General features: G+C 41.7%; 1 long non-coding RNA gene and 1 pseudogene across 1 annotated transcript in view; both read right to left on the bottom strand.

Annotated features, from left to right (window-relative positions):
• The window catches only part of LOC131834256 (uncharacterized), a 41,884-nt gene that overhangs the window by 21,379 nt on the left and 5,766 nt on the right, over positions 1-14,739 (bottom strand). Inside the window, exon 2 of the long non-coding RNA XR_009354802.1 lies at positions 3,898-4,060. This is a non-coding gene — a long non-coding RNA (uncharacterized LOC131834256). The remainder of the gene's footprint in view (positions 1-3,897; positions 4,061-14,739) is intronic.
• On the bottom strand, positions 10,981-11,863 carry LOC131834250 (diphthine methyl ester synthase-like; annotated as a pseudogene).

Below are 14,739 nucleotides of genomic sequence, written 5' to 3'. Positions count from 1 at the left end.
ATACACCACTGGTGTAAATGTAAAGTTGGTACAACTCCTTTGGAAAATTTCTGGCAGCATCCAAATTGAATATGGATATACATATGTATCTTCTGTGGCTAAGCAATTCCACTCTTAGATACAAATGGCCAACAAAATACATGTATAATGTCTACCAAAAACATTTACTAAAATGTTCATGGTAGCACCACGCATAGTAGCTCCATACTGGAAACTATACAGATGACATTAATAGTAGAATGGATAAATTGCAGTTTATTCTCACAATGGGACATTATAGGAATGAGAATGAACTACAGTGGCGCACAATAACATGGATGAATCTCATTGAAATAATGTTGAATGAGAGAAATCCGACACAAAGATGATTTACTGTGTGACTTCATTTATGTAAAATGCAAAATGGTCAACATTAATCTCTATATTAGAATCAGGAAAGGATTGTCCTTGTAGGTAGTGATTGGAAGGAGTATATGTGGCCATCCCATAAGGTAATATTCTGAAATATTCTGTTTCTTTCTCTTGAGGGTAGTTGCAGGGCTATGTTCACTTTGTGAAAAAATATCAAGTTGTATATTTATGATATGTACACTTAGGGCATGCATGTTATACTTCAATAAAAATTTTTCAGTGAAGGGGCACCTGGGTGGCTCAGTGGGATAAGCCGCTGCCTTCGGCTCAGGTCATGATCTCGCGGTCCTGGGATTGAGTCCCGCATCGGGCTCTCTACTCAGCAGGGAGCCTGCTTCCTCCTCTCTCTCTCTCTGCCTGCCTCTCTGCCTACTTGTGATCTCTCTCTGTCAAATAAATAAATAAAATCTTTAAAAAAAAATTTTTTCAGTGAAGAGACTGGAAAACAAAAGTCAAATTTTATAAAAGCCTCTTAACAAAAAACAACAGACCATTGATTCCTACTTTCACCTGCATTCCTAGGGTTCTTAGTCTTTATTTTATTTATCTGTTTATTTGGGCATTAATTTTATGATTTTATTATCAAAGTTATTCATGGACACAGTTTAAATACTTCTACAGGGCTTGTTATGGAAAACAATACTACCCCATCCCTGGCCTTATCTGCCCACTTCTCATTCCCACCATCAGTCCAACATAGTTCATTTTGATCAGATGAATATTCATTATTTATCTATTATGACTGCACAAATGTTACTGTGTAACCTCTCATTTTCCCTTGACCTAATAATTACCCTTTTGGGTATTTATTTCTATGTTCTTACCATGAATTCAATGCCCAGATATCCCCTGATACATATTTCTTCAAACACATTATGTAGTCTATCACTCTTCTGAATGAAACTCCCTCTTGAAACCTCCGACCCCTCTAAAGTGTACTGGCCGCCCTCCAGTCCTTGGGGTTTCCCTTCACTGCCTTCCTAGGAATTCTTTCCCTCCTCTCTTTGACAGATCTCCTGTTTCATACATATCAGGTCTTCTTTTTTATTTATCTCTTTGTTGTAGTAGAACACATCCTCTAAAAGTTTCTGAAAAAAGGGTGCATGGGAAGTAAATGCTTTGAGATTTCCCATGTCTGAAAAATGTATTTGGGACACTAGACTGGAAAAAAAAATGTTCCTCAGAAATTTGAAGGCACCGGGGCTCCTGGGTGGCTCAGTTTGTTAAGCATTTGCCTTCGGCTCAGGTCATGATCCCAGAGTCCAGGGATTGAGCTCCACATTGCATCGGGAGGTCCCTGCTCAGCAGGGAGTCTGGCTCTCCCTCTGCCCCTCACCCTGCTCATGCTCTCTCTCTTTCTCTCTCTCAAATAAATAAATAAAATCTTTTTAAAAAAATAAAGAAGAACTTTGAGGGGATTGCTTCACTGTGTTTTAGCTTCCAGTGGACAACATTCTGGCACTTGATCCTTTATATAAAACCTGTTTTATCTTCTCTAGAAGTTTTTAGGATCTCCCCTTTGTCCTCACTAGTGAAATTTTAAAATGATATTGCTCTGGAACTGGAATATTTTCTTCAATATGCGGGGCACCTTCACTTTATAAACTCATGTCCATCAGTTCTGGGAGATTTTCTAAAATTATTTCTTTGATGATATCCTTCCAAATGTTCTCTTTTTTTTTAAATTTTATTTATTTATTTGACAGACAGAGATCACAAGTATGCAGAGAGGCAGGCAGAGAGAGAGGGGGAAGCAGGCTCCCCAATAAGCAGAGAGTCTGATGCGGGGCTCGATCCCAGTACCCTGGGATCATGACCTGAGCTGAAGGCAGAGGCTTTAACCCACTGAGCCACCCAGGTGACCCTCTATTCTGTCTTTATACAATTCCCCAAATCATGTATTGGACCTCTTGGACTGCCTGAATTTTTTTTTCCTCTCATTTTTTATATTGTTTTCTTTTTATTCTACTTCTCTGACTTTATTTTTCAGATCTTCTTTTTCTTTTCTTATCTTCTTTTTTGTCCATCTTCCATATTATGTTTTTCATATCTGCTGTCACTTTTTTTTTTTAATTTTCGGAAGTTTTGTTTTGTTTTCTGAATGCTATTTTTTTATAATCTTCTTATTTTATGACTCTAATTTCTTAATTCTTTTGAGGATATTAATAATAGATTTTTGGTATGTTTTCTTCTCCCGTTTTAGTCTCTGTTTCCTCCAAGTTATTTTATTTTTGTTCTGTTTGATCTCCATATTTCAAGACAGATTTTTTTTTCTTGAATTTCTGGTCATCCTTGACTGTTTATATTTAGAAGGGGGCACTACAAGGCTGATTAGAAGTTCCACTCAATTTGCATGGGCATTTTCAGTTTTGTTGTGATTGTCTTAGTTTGGGTACTCTCAAAAGAGATCCTGAGACATATACTGTAATGGAACTACTCAGTGGAAACATAGGTAGGAGAGCACGGAAGTAAAACGGGAAAGAGAAGGCAGCCATAATGCTAACAATGACTGAGAATGACTAAGGCTTAATCCTATGGAGAAATTCTGAGAAAATGGTGTAAAACACACACCTCAGTATTGCAAGCAAGGGGAAGGGAAACCGGGTATTAATACAACAAATCCTGACAGTCATTGGTTGAGAATCACTCTCAGTGGGGAGGTTATTAATTCCCTAACACTTCTGGCCTGCCATATACCTAAGCAGAATAGCTTTCCCTGGCTTTGGAGAGAGACCACAGGCAAAGAGCCTCAGAGGCTGACAGCTGAAGTCAGCAAGAGTACACTGAAGTGCGACTGCCCAGGGGATATGGGTGGGGTAGTGATCTAGCTGGGCTATCACTTAGATACACCCATCTGCATTTTTAGATCTTTTCTTTTGCCCTTGTCAAAAGGACAAAAAGAGTATCTCCTGTGTGAAAGGTTCTAGTGTGACTGCCAGAGTTCTAAGTGATCTAAGTGGGGGGAAAAGACTGTGAGTCCCAACTTTCAGTGGAAAACTCTAAACTTTCACCTCCTATTTTAGGATGACACCCTTGCTGTCTGTGTTCTCGTCTAGAGACCCTCTACTTGGTAACTTCTAGGATATAAATCCTCAAACTTACACTAGTTTGGGAGAGGAAGTCCCATACCTGTTCTCAGAGGAGAGGTATTTGGGGTTCAGCTGCCTCTTAAGTGGACTTCCAACTAGACATTCTGCTTTTGGCCGCGTATTCACCTCCTTAGGTGGCTGTTGTCACTGATTCCTTCAGCAGCTTCTGTGATGTAAATTTGGATGCTGCTCTGCTTTCCTCAGCTCCCTAGGGCCTGCGAAATTGGTTACCACTCGCTTTTCAGCTTTCCAGTTTCCAACATGTTGTTGCTGTTGTCTCCTTTTCTATTCTCTTTGCTGTGTGATTTTGAGCATTAAAAAGAATTCTTTAGCTGAATTCCTTCTGTGTCCTTTTATAACCTATATTTTAAAATTACGGACATTTGTGACATTTTACCTCCAGCTGACTGGAGAATTCCACTTCAGTAGCTTCTCAGATTGTCACCAAGTTAGATGAAGAGCAGAGCATCTTGTCTGGCTGGTGAAGGTGTCTCCCCTTCTACTTTCTGCCTTCATTGCTTTAGAAGCTTGAGAGCACTGATTGACCTTTTGCTTTGTATCTAAGAAAGAGAAAGTGATAATGTGAGTCTGCTCACCATCACCCCAAGCCCCAGCACAAGTTTGAGCGCCAGTGGTTTGTAGGCCCCAGTTCATCAGCGGAAGAAGCTGTTTCCTGAGAGACATCAGGGATGCCAGACACAAGTTCTACTACTGTAGGACTCATTGTCCCAGTTTGTCACAAACCCCAGCATTGATGTGGTGTTCTGAGGATCGGTTGATGGCATGTAGGGTATCAGTTGTAGTAACAGCAAAGCTTCCTTAGCAGCTCTGAAAACTATGAGGATTGAACCAGAATGAGAGAGGAGGAACATGGCAGATACTATGGTGGCTATAGCTGATGTTTGCAAACACACATAAGGCCTCTTGTGGGCTCATCTAAAAACACCAAGGGAGGGAACTTTCTGCCAGACTGGTTGAAGCAGGTTGAGACCTATGGTGGTCTGCTGCATTGTGACTCCTAGGGGATGCCTCCCAGTATTTACAACATTGAGTAATTCCCTCTCTTTGACTCAGTGCCGGCCCTGTCACAATGTAACCAGTAGGGTACACTGGACGTGACTAAGACTCAGTTCTGAGCCTAAGCCTAAAGGGACCCTAGCAGGTTCCATTTTTCCTCTCTTGGGAACTTAGAATCTCTAGGTAAGAAGTCTGTCTACTGTGTTGGAGTTACTGTGTGGAAAGGTCAAATGGAGAGGGAGGGGCCCTGAGATTTCACAATAAGGAACTGAGGAAGCCAGTGATGATGAGAATTGAGGCCTCAGATATATGACCCCAGTTGAGCAATTGCTGTCATCCCCTGGCCACTTGAGCCCTCCAAGCTGAGGCTTAAGACATGTGAATGATGAAGCCCTTGTGTACATTCCAGTCCCAGCAGACACCTATGAATCAGAAGCAGGCTATGGCCTGCTGGAATTCCTGACCCACTGCATTGTGAGAAACGATAAAATAATTACTATTTTCAGATACCAAGTTTTGGTGTAGTTTGTTGTGTATCAACAGATAACCAACTGAACCAGAAGAACTCTGGGTTCTTGATGTTTGAGGCACTTCCTCTACCCACCAAGAATGTCTGATGACATTTAGACCATGCTCAAAAAGGACTAAACATGCAGGGCAGATAAAAACAGACTGGTCTGGAAGAAAACATGGATTCTAGAATTTTTAAAAATCTCTAAAAATATGAACTTAGGCATTGTTTTCTTTACTTACTGTTAGGCTTCAAAAGCCTCACAAGAGTGGGAAATGTCCCAAACATTACCGCCAGATTGAGTGGCATTTTGACCTGTCCTAGTATGAGTTCCCTCTAATATGTGGCAAGGGAGCTAGGGCCTTACTCTCCACTTGTGATTTTTTTTGCAGTGGCTTAAATCTGATGCCTTTAGTTTAAAGCCAGGTTAAGTAAACTCACTTTCATACTTGTTTTAAAAATAAACTCCTACAAGAAAGGACATACTCATCTTTATAGAATCCTCCCCATGTGGTGCTGACACATTGTCTCAAGAGGTACCTTAATCTAAGGAAAGGATGATGAGGTTAGAAATCACAGAGGATAGGGTTTGAATCCCACCTCTTTCATGTTCTAGCTGTGAAGCTTTGGAGAAGTTATTTAACCTCTTTCAGTCTGTGTTCCTTCATCATTAAAAAGTGAAAATGCTAATACCTACCTTGAAGGATTGCTTTGAGAATAAAATGAGGTAATGTGTATGAAAGTACATAAAATACTGCTTGGGCATATGGTTAAGACTCAAAAATACCTTGACTTCATTTTGCTGCATTCAAAGGTTATTGGTGCCAGGATTATGGGCTCAAGGAAGCTGAAAGAGGAGCCAGAGGGCTAGACAGCCCAGTGACAGTTTGGTTGGGTCACCATTACTGCCTTCTCTTCTCTCTATTGCCATTGACATGGATGGTAGAGATAAAAGATCTTCAAAATAGTAACCAATTATCCTATCTCTCCTGTAACCCCTGTCCTTATTCTCTTCACAGAGAACAAGGGTTCTGGTTTTATCTCAAGAAAAGAATGATAATAGTTAACACCAATTATAAATGTGTCAATTTTTTTGCGTTGGGGTTTTAAAAGCCAGACTTGCGGCATAAGAAAAATGTTTTGAAAGAATAATTGGCCGGGTGCCTGGGTGGCTCAGTCTATTAAGCAGATGCCTTTGGATCAGGTCATGATCCCAGGGTCTTGGGGTCAAACCCCACATTGGGCTCCCTGCTCAGGATGTAGTCTGCTTCTCCCTCTCCTTCTGCCTGTCCTCCCTACTTGTGTGCTCTCTCTATTGCCCTCTCTGTCTCTCTGAAATAAATAAAATCTTAAAAAGGCAAATAATTGGAGGACTGATTTTACTCAACATTGTCACACATATGTATATACACATGCATACACCCACACTGACACATGTGTCCATGTCCACACTCAAAGAAGTGGACAAAACTTCACTGGACTTCAGAGTAGGGAAGTCAAGTAGAGCAGGGAGCTGGAATAAGTTTAACCATTGGCTTAGATCCTTAGAAACTATTAATGTGTTTTTCTCTTTGCCCTTAGCAAGGAAATGACCTCCTCCTTACTTGGTTATGGCATCAATATGCTTGTGAGGAGGTTCAGATTGCTGAGAGAGGAAAAGAGGGGCACCTGTGTGGCTCAGTCACTTGAGCATTCAGCTCCTGATTTCAGCTCAGGTCCTGGTCTCAGGGTTTTGGGATCAAGCTCCACCAGTCTTGGGCGCTGTGCTCATCAGAGCACAGAGGCACACTCTGCCTCTCCCTTGCTTTCTCTATCCCTCTGAGATTTAAAAAAAAAAAAAAATTTTTTTTTAAAGAAAAGAGGGGAGCCTGGATGGCTCAGTTGGTTACGTGTCCAACTCTTGGTCTCAGCCCAAGTCATGATCTCATGGTCATGGGATTGAACCCTGCATGAGATCTGTGCTCACTGTGGAATCTGCTCCAGATTCTTCCCTCTCCTTCTACCCCTCCTTGCTTCTTAAAAAAGGAAAGAGCCAATATGCATTGAAATTCAAAATGGGATTTTTCAGCAAGACAAAATATGCTTGAACACTAGACTCTGTGAGAAATAATTTTCTATATTCACTTAGCACCTATTTAAGATCAAGTTCCAGGGGTGCCTGGGTGGTTTAGTCATTAGGCATCTGCCTCCTGCTCAGGTTATGATCCCAGAGTCCTGGGATCAAGCCCTGAACTGGGCTCTCTGCTCAGCAGAAATCTTGCTTCTTTCTCTAGTTTCCAAAACTTTTTCATCACCCCATTAAACCGCTTCACATTCATTAAGTGAACACTCCATTTTCCCCCTGACTTCATCCCCTAGTAACCTCTAATCTGCTTTCTATATCTATGGATTTGCCTATTTGCCTATAGACTGCATATATCTTATGAAAAGGAATCACACATGGGTGCCTGGGTGGCTCAATTGGTTGAGCGTCTGACTTTGGCTCAGGTCGTGATCTCAGGGTCATGATCAGGGCAGGGTGTCTGCTGGTCTCTCTCCCTCTGCCTCTCTCCCTGCTCATGTGTGCCCCCCCCCCCAAATAAATACATAAAATCTTAAAAAAAAAAAAAAAAAGGAACCACACAGGGCATCTTGTTGGCTCAGTCCATTAAGCCTTCCACTCTTGGTTTTGGCTCAGGTCATTATCTCAGGGTCTTGAGATCGCCTGGCATTGGGCTCCTTGCTCACTGGGAGTCTGCTTCCCTTCTTTCTCTCCCTCTGCTCACCCCCCACCCCTGCTCATGCTCTCTCTCTCTAAGATAAGGAAATAAATCTTAAAAAAAAAAAAAAGGGAATCACACTATATGTGATCTTTTGTGTCTAGCTTCTTACATTTAACATAATGTTTTGGGGGTTCATCAAAGTAGCGTGTATCAAAAAAAAAAAAAAGTAGCCTGTTTCAGTACTACATTCCTTTATATGGCTGAATCCTTACTATTCCATTCTATGTATATATCATAATTTGTTTAGCCATTCATCAGTTGATGGACACTTGGGTTGTTTCTACCTTTTGACTATTGTAAATAGTGCCGCTACAAACATTCTGTACAATTTTCTGTGTGGACGTATGCTTTTATTTCTCAGGTAAAATTGCTGGTTCATGCACAAAACGACCCTGCTTAAAGGGGTAAGGACAGTTTCTAGTCGGTAGTAGGATACTGTTGCAGTAAGGAAAAGAGGCCAGCATGAATGAAACTCAACTCTGATTTGGACAGAGGTAACTGGGCATTTATAAGGGAGAATGAGGGAACAGGAAGGAGGGGTGAGTAGCTGACTTTGTAAAGTGAAGAATTACAAAAAGCAGGAAGTGGAGTGGTTGATCATGTGACATCCATTTAGGTTTATTAACTGGTGCTTATCCAGGTTAGGCTGTCACACTCCTACAGAGGCTGGGAGACAGGGGCATACCTTGAGGTGTTGATTGGAACAAACAGTAAGTTCTTTGGCAGCCTCGAGTTTTCTCAGGCAGGCACTTTAAGTGGGACAGGGTCATCCATCCTAGGGATGTGGTATTGAACTATTAGGAACAATGCTGTGGTAATTAAGTCTTTATAGGGCTAGATGGAAAGGGTTTAGAGGAACATGGCTAGAGTTCGGTCAGTCATATGGTAATTCTGTACTTAATTTTTGAAAGAACCCTGGTTATCTTTGTGTGCCTTTTGAAATACATGTGAATATACTGCTATTTCAAAAATTAAAGTAGTAATAAAACGCACATTATAGAAGACATCATACATAGGCATATAACCAAGAAGAATTACTATCAAGAATTTATGGAGAACTTCCTCAAATCAATATAAGACAATAACCCCAACAGAAAAAGTGAAAATAGTATGAAAGATAACTCAAAGAAGAAACAAAAACTGTCAATTAAAATAACAATGAGATAACATTTTACATCCATCAAATCAGCAAAGATGAGTCCGCTAATAACAAATGTTGGTGACTCTATGGGGCAACAGGGACCCTCTTTTCTTTTTAAGATTTTTTTTATTTATTTGAGAGAAAGAGAGAGAGCACGAGATGGAGAGAGAGAGAGAGCAGAAGCAGGGTGGTGGGGGAGAGGGAGAAGTGGACTCCCCGCCGAGCAGGGAGCCTGACATGGGGCTCCCTCACCCCAGGACTCTGAGATCATAACCTGAGCCAAAGGCAGAGACTTGACTGAGTAACCTAGGCACCCCGCAGGTTTGAGGAATTTAAGGAAGCTTTGTAGCTGGATTTGCCCTGGAGGAATCTGGCCATGTGGACATCATGAGCAGCACACTGGACCATTTAAGCCATGGCGACGAAAAACATATGTAAGGCCTTCTCTTTTTTTAAGGTTTTATTTTTAAGTAGTCTCTACACCCAACCTGGGGCTTGAATTCACAATCCCAAGATCAAGAGTCACTTAATCTACTAACTGAGCCAGCCAGGCACCTCTTTAAGGCCGTCTTTAGGGGTGTCTGGGTGGCTCAGTTAAGTGTCTGCCTTCAGTTCGGGTCATGATCCTGGAGATCCATTTCAAGCCCCATATCGGGCTCCCTGCCCGGGAACTTCTCCCTCTGCCCCTCACCCCATTTGTGTGTGCTGTCTCTCTCAAGTAAATAAACAAATAAATAAATAAATAAAACTTTAAAAGAAAGAAAGGTCTCCTTTATAAAGAAAATATAATGGGCACCTGACTGGCTCAGTTAGTAGAGCTAGCACCACTTGATGTCGGGGTTGTGAGTTCAAGTAAAGATTACTTGAAAGTAATGTCTTTTTTTTTTTATTTTTTAAACTTCAAGTTTATTTTTTTATTTATTATTATTTTTTAAAGATTTTATTTATTCTTCAGAGAGAGAGGGAGAGAGAGCGAGCACAGGCAGACAGAATGGCAGGCAGAGGCTGAGGGAGAAGCAGGCTCCCTGCTGAGCAAGGAGCCGGATGTGGGACTCCATCCCAGGACGCTGGGATCATGACCTGAGCTGAAGGCAGCTGCTTAACCAACTGAGCCACCCAGGTGTCCCTATTTCTTTATTTTTTAAAAAAGATTTTATTTATTTATTTGGCAGAGAGAGAGGACACAAGTAGGCAGAGAGGCAGGCAGAGACAGAGAGGAGAAGCAGGCTCCTTGCTGAGCAGAGAGCCCAATGCAGGCCTCAGTCCCAGGACCCTGAGATCATGACCTGAGCCGAAGGCAGAGGCTTAACCCACTGAGCCACACAGGCACCCTTGAAAGTAAGTCTTAAAAAAGAAAATAGAAGACCAGATATGAATTTTTCTTTGAAGAACGGAAGCCTTTTTTTTAATTAACAAAGGGCTCACTAATTAGATTCGGACAACTTCAAAGAGCTAAATAGAAATCTCAAAGTGAATACATTTTTACATTGCACTTACTGCTTTCCAGATTCTGGCCTCCTGAGGGAAGAGAATGCTCACTACTGTACCTGTTGTGCTGAGGATGTCACATCTGTGATCGCTAAGTTCTGGTCGTTGCCTCTCTACCTGCTCATCTACCGCACTCCTCAGTGGGTGAGAACTTCCAAAAGGGCAGGGACTAGTGTGCCAGGGTGGCTCAATCAGTTAAGTGTCTGCCTTCAGCTCTGGTCATGATCTGAGGGTCCTGGGATCAAGCCCCAAGTTGGGCTTTCCTCTCCCTCTGCCCTTGCCCCTGCTCATGCTCACACCTCCCCCCCACACTGTCTCTCTAATAAATAAATAAAATCTTAAAACCAACAAAAAGGCAGGGACTGTGTCTGTCCTGTCTCTGCTGTGTGCCCAGCACTTTGAGTCATGAGCACAGCTGTGCCCCTGGCTCTGTGCCACAGCTGGCCCCCAACAAAGACTTCTTTTTTGTGTTTTAATTGCTGAGTCAATAGCTATCTTCTTGGTCTCTTATTTTACATTTATTAGATAAGTCGAAAGAACTGTTCAGTTTGTTGTTGTAGAGGCATAGGACTGAAATTAATTATCTAACAATACAGAATGTATTGTTTAGGATGTAAAGTCCATCAAGGCTTCGGGATTCTGAGCTATTTTGCTAGAATGGAAAACCGCCTGAGCCATCTCCATCTCTAGCAGATGCATGTTGTTTCCTGTGATAATTAAGGCATTTGATGGTCTTCCCAAGTCCATAGCATGCGTTTGCTGCAAGTGCTGGCTGCAATTTTCTGGTCCTGGCTAAGCTAACACACGTCTCCTTGGTAACTACTGATTCTTCTCCTCATATTCTTTGATTCCAAACAATCTCCAGAAGTTGCTGCGCTGCTTGATTTTCATTCACATACCAAGAAGGTTCAGAGGTCTTACTTCCTTCGATGAGATTTTCCGAAGACTGCTCCTTTACTTCTATATCCGGGACAGGGTGTGCGGGCTGTTCTGTCCTTTCTTCACTTTGTCAAAGAAGCTTTCTGGTCTCCGAGTGCCCAAAAAACCAACAGAAACTATCTCTCCAAATTTACACAACTGTAAACCACAGCAGCCTATAGCATTTATTATGGAATCATTTTGAATAACTCCATAAGAGATTCCCAGTTTCGTTGCTCTCAGAATAAGATCCCTGTATGTTGTAGCCCCAAATGGATCATCAATCACAAGGAAGGCAACACCATTGATATCAGCATCCTTCAGAATATTATCTGCTTCTTGTTCCACTTCTTCTTTATGAGCAAGAATCAATTTTTTTTCATAAGACTCTTCCAGGGCTTTCTTCCCTACTGTCAGGACTGAGGTATAGGCTTCTACATACACTTAAGTGTGTTGTTTTCCAACTTCTGGCCCCTTGGATGTTGTTCTTGGCATCACCCAGGCCCAAGTTGACCAGGTAATACATTTCAAATTCCAGGGGCAGGGAGGCCACTAACTGCTGCCTTTCTGAAGAAGAAGCTACTGATCAGAGTGCGCTTTTTTTTTTTTTTTTTTACGATTTTATTTATTTATTTGACAGACAGAGATCACAAGTAGACAGAAAGGCAGGCAGAGAGAGATGGAGGAAGCAGGCTCCCCGATGAGCAGAGAGCCAGATGCGGGGCTCGGTCCCAGGATCCTGGGATCATAACCTGAGCTGAAGGCAGAGGCTTTAACCCACTGAGCCACCCAGGCGCCCCTGATCAGAGTGCTTCTTACACTGAATTTGCATCCTGCATAAAAATGAAGCAAGAGGGGCGCCTGGGTGGCTCAGTGGGTTGAAGCCTCTGCCTTTAGCTCAGGTCATGATCTCAGGGTCCTGGAATCGAGCCCCGCATCGGGCTCTCTGCTCAGCGGGGAGCCTGCTTCCTTCTCTCTCTGCCTGCCTCTGCCTAGTTGTGATTTCTCTCTGTCAAATAAATAAAATATAAAAAAAAAAAATGAAGCGGGCGCCTGAGTGGCTCAGTGGGTTAAGCCGCTGCCTTCGGCTCAGGTCATGATCTCAGGGTCCTGGGATTGAGTCCTGCATCGATCGGGCTCTCTGCTCAGCAGGGAGCCTGCTTCCCTTCCTCTCTCTCTGCCTACTTGTGATCTCTCTCTGTCAAATAAATAAATAAAATCTTTTTTTTTTTAATTTTATTTCTTTATCAGAGAGAGGGGGAGAGAACGAACACAGGCAGACAGAATAGCAGGCAGAGGCAGAAGGAGAAGCAGGCTCCCTGCTGAGCAAGGAGCCCGATGTGGGACTCAATCCCAGGACGCTGGGATCATGAATGACCTGAGCCGAAGGCAGCTGCTTAACCAACTGAGCCACCCAGGTGTCCCAATAAATAAAATCTTTAAAAAAAAAATGAAGCAAGACATTATTAAGTGTAGTAACACTTTTTTTTTTCCTTTTATGACTAATTTTTTTTTCTGAGGAGCACTGACCAAAGAAGGGAAGATGGTTTCTTAGATCTGTTTCAAAGCGTGTGTTTTCCCTGGATTTTTGACATTGCTTTTCAGAGGGATAACTGACCTTACTCTTTCGCTCTCAAGACAGGAATCATATACATTAACCCCCTTTTTACTTAACACCTTTCATTTCCCATCAAAGAAATTATACTAAAATATAGAAAGACACATTTCCTTCTTCTAGCCCAATATCTACCCTACTTTCATGACCAGTTATTTCCCAGTCTGGATATGAAAATTTATAAGAAACTCTGTAGGACATTCATTCAGTGAGCAAGTAGTAGTGGAATTTTGTGACCTGGACACATGGTGGAAAAGAACATTCTTGTAGCAGTTTGAGATGGAGCCTAGATGGTTCCTGGCCTTTGAAAGTGCCCTCACATCCAGTGTCACGTGGGCGTTCTCATCCCCCATCTTGCTTCCCCTGCTATCCGAATCTGTGTGATTATCTGTGTTCGGATAGTCTGGAAGAGCAGGGAGAAGAGATGGCAAAAGAGCATCCAGTCGTCTGTTGTAGTTAATGTCAGGAGCTCTCTTATCTCTCTGAGAACTGGAAAGTCACTGGGGAAATAATTACCACATGGACTAAAAATCTCTATTAGTCTTTGGGTAGAACAATGCCAAGAGGAATTTTCCAATGTTCCCCATCCCATCTTTGTGTCCTCAAAAACATCTCAACGGATGTTGAGATGGGGTGAGGTGAGATGGGGCGGAGTGAGACTTAATCCTCCATCTCAGGGAAACTAGGTATCATAACCATGTCACATGACATTTGAAAATAGTGAAAAGTTTTGCTTTTTGATTATTTTTCCCTACTCTTTTTCTTACGCATCCTCTTTTCTCCAAACACAATTTTGAATGTAGTGTATATACCAGCGGATAGACTTCTTCATGTACTTTGCATCCTAAATGCTCTCCTTTGTGGAGAATCCAGAAGCAGTGATGTGTTTGTTTTTTTTTTTTAAAGATTTTATTTATTTATTTGACAGAGAGAAATCACAAGTAGATGGAGAGGCAGGCAGAGAGAGAGAGAGGGAAGCAGGCTCCCTGCTGAGCAGAGAGCCCGATGCGGGCCTCGATCCCAGGACCCTGAGATCATGACCTGAGCCGAAGGCAGCGGCTTAACCCACTGAGCCACCCAGGCGCCCCAGTGATGTGTTTTTAATTTAATTTATTTATTTGAGAGAGAGTGAGTGTGAGAGAGCAGGGAGAGGGAGAAGCAGGCTGCCCACTGAGCAGGGAGTCTGATGTGGGACTCGATCTCAGGATCTTGGGATCATAACCAGAGCCCAAAGCAGATGCTTAACCCATTCCACCCATGAGCCCTGCAGTGATATGTTTTTTGAAAGCAACTGTGCTATAATACCTTTTTTTTTTTTTAACTTGAATAACTCACAAGGAGGGAAACTGTAGATTTGGAATTTAACTTGGCAAGATAATATGTAGATATGATTAACTATAATGAAATCGGCAAGGTCTCAGACGGAGCTATCAATGTAAGGTTGATGTGCAAATATAACAAAATATAATTTTAACTTGAAGTGAACAAACACAATTTGCTATAACAAATGGTCTGACAAATGCAATTTTCTATAATGAAAAAAGCCTTAAATTTTAGGTTATAATTTCTGGAGGTAAAAGCTGCCTATCACAGAGGCTACCTGATTTTATCTCACTTTTATTTATTTATTTACTATTTTATTTTATTTATTTTATTTACTATTAATTTACTATTTAATTCAATTTAATTTAAATTCAGTTTATTTAAATTTAATTAACATACAATATATCATTAGTTTCAGAAGTAGTGTTGTTATTCAGTTGTGTTTATTTATTTTTTAAAGATTT

This window comes from Mustela lutreola, chromosome 6, assembly GCF_030435805.1.
Source record: "Mustela lutreola isolate mMusLut2 chromosome 6, mMusLut2.pri, whole genome shotgun sequence".
Classification (NCBI taxonomy): domain Eukaryota; kingdom Metazoa; phylum Chordata; class Mammalia; order Carnivora; family Mustelidae; genus Mustela; species Mustela lutreola.
The sequence above is the reverse complement of the archived record's forward strand: the minus strand, read 5'-3'. Positions and strand labels throughout refer to the sequence as shown.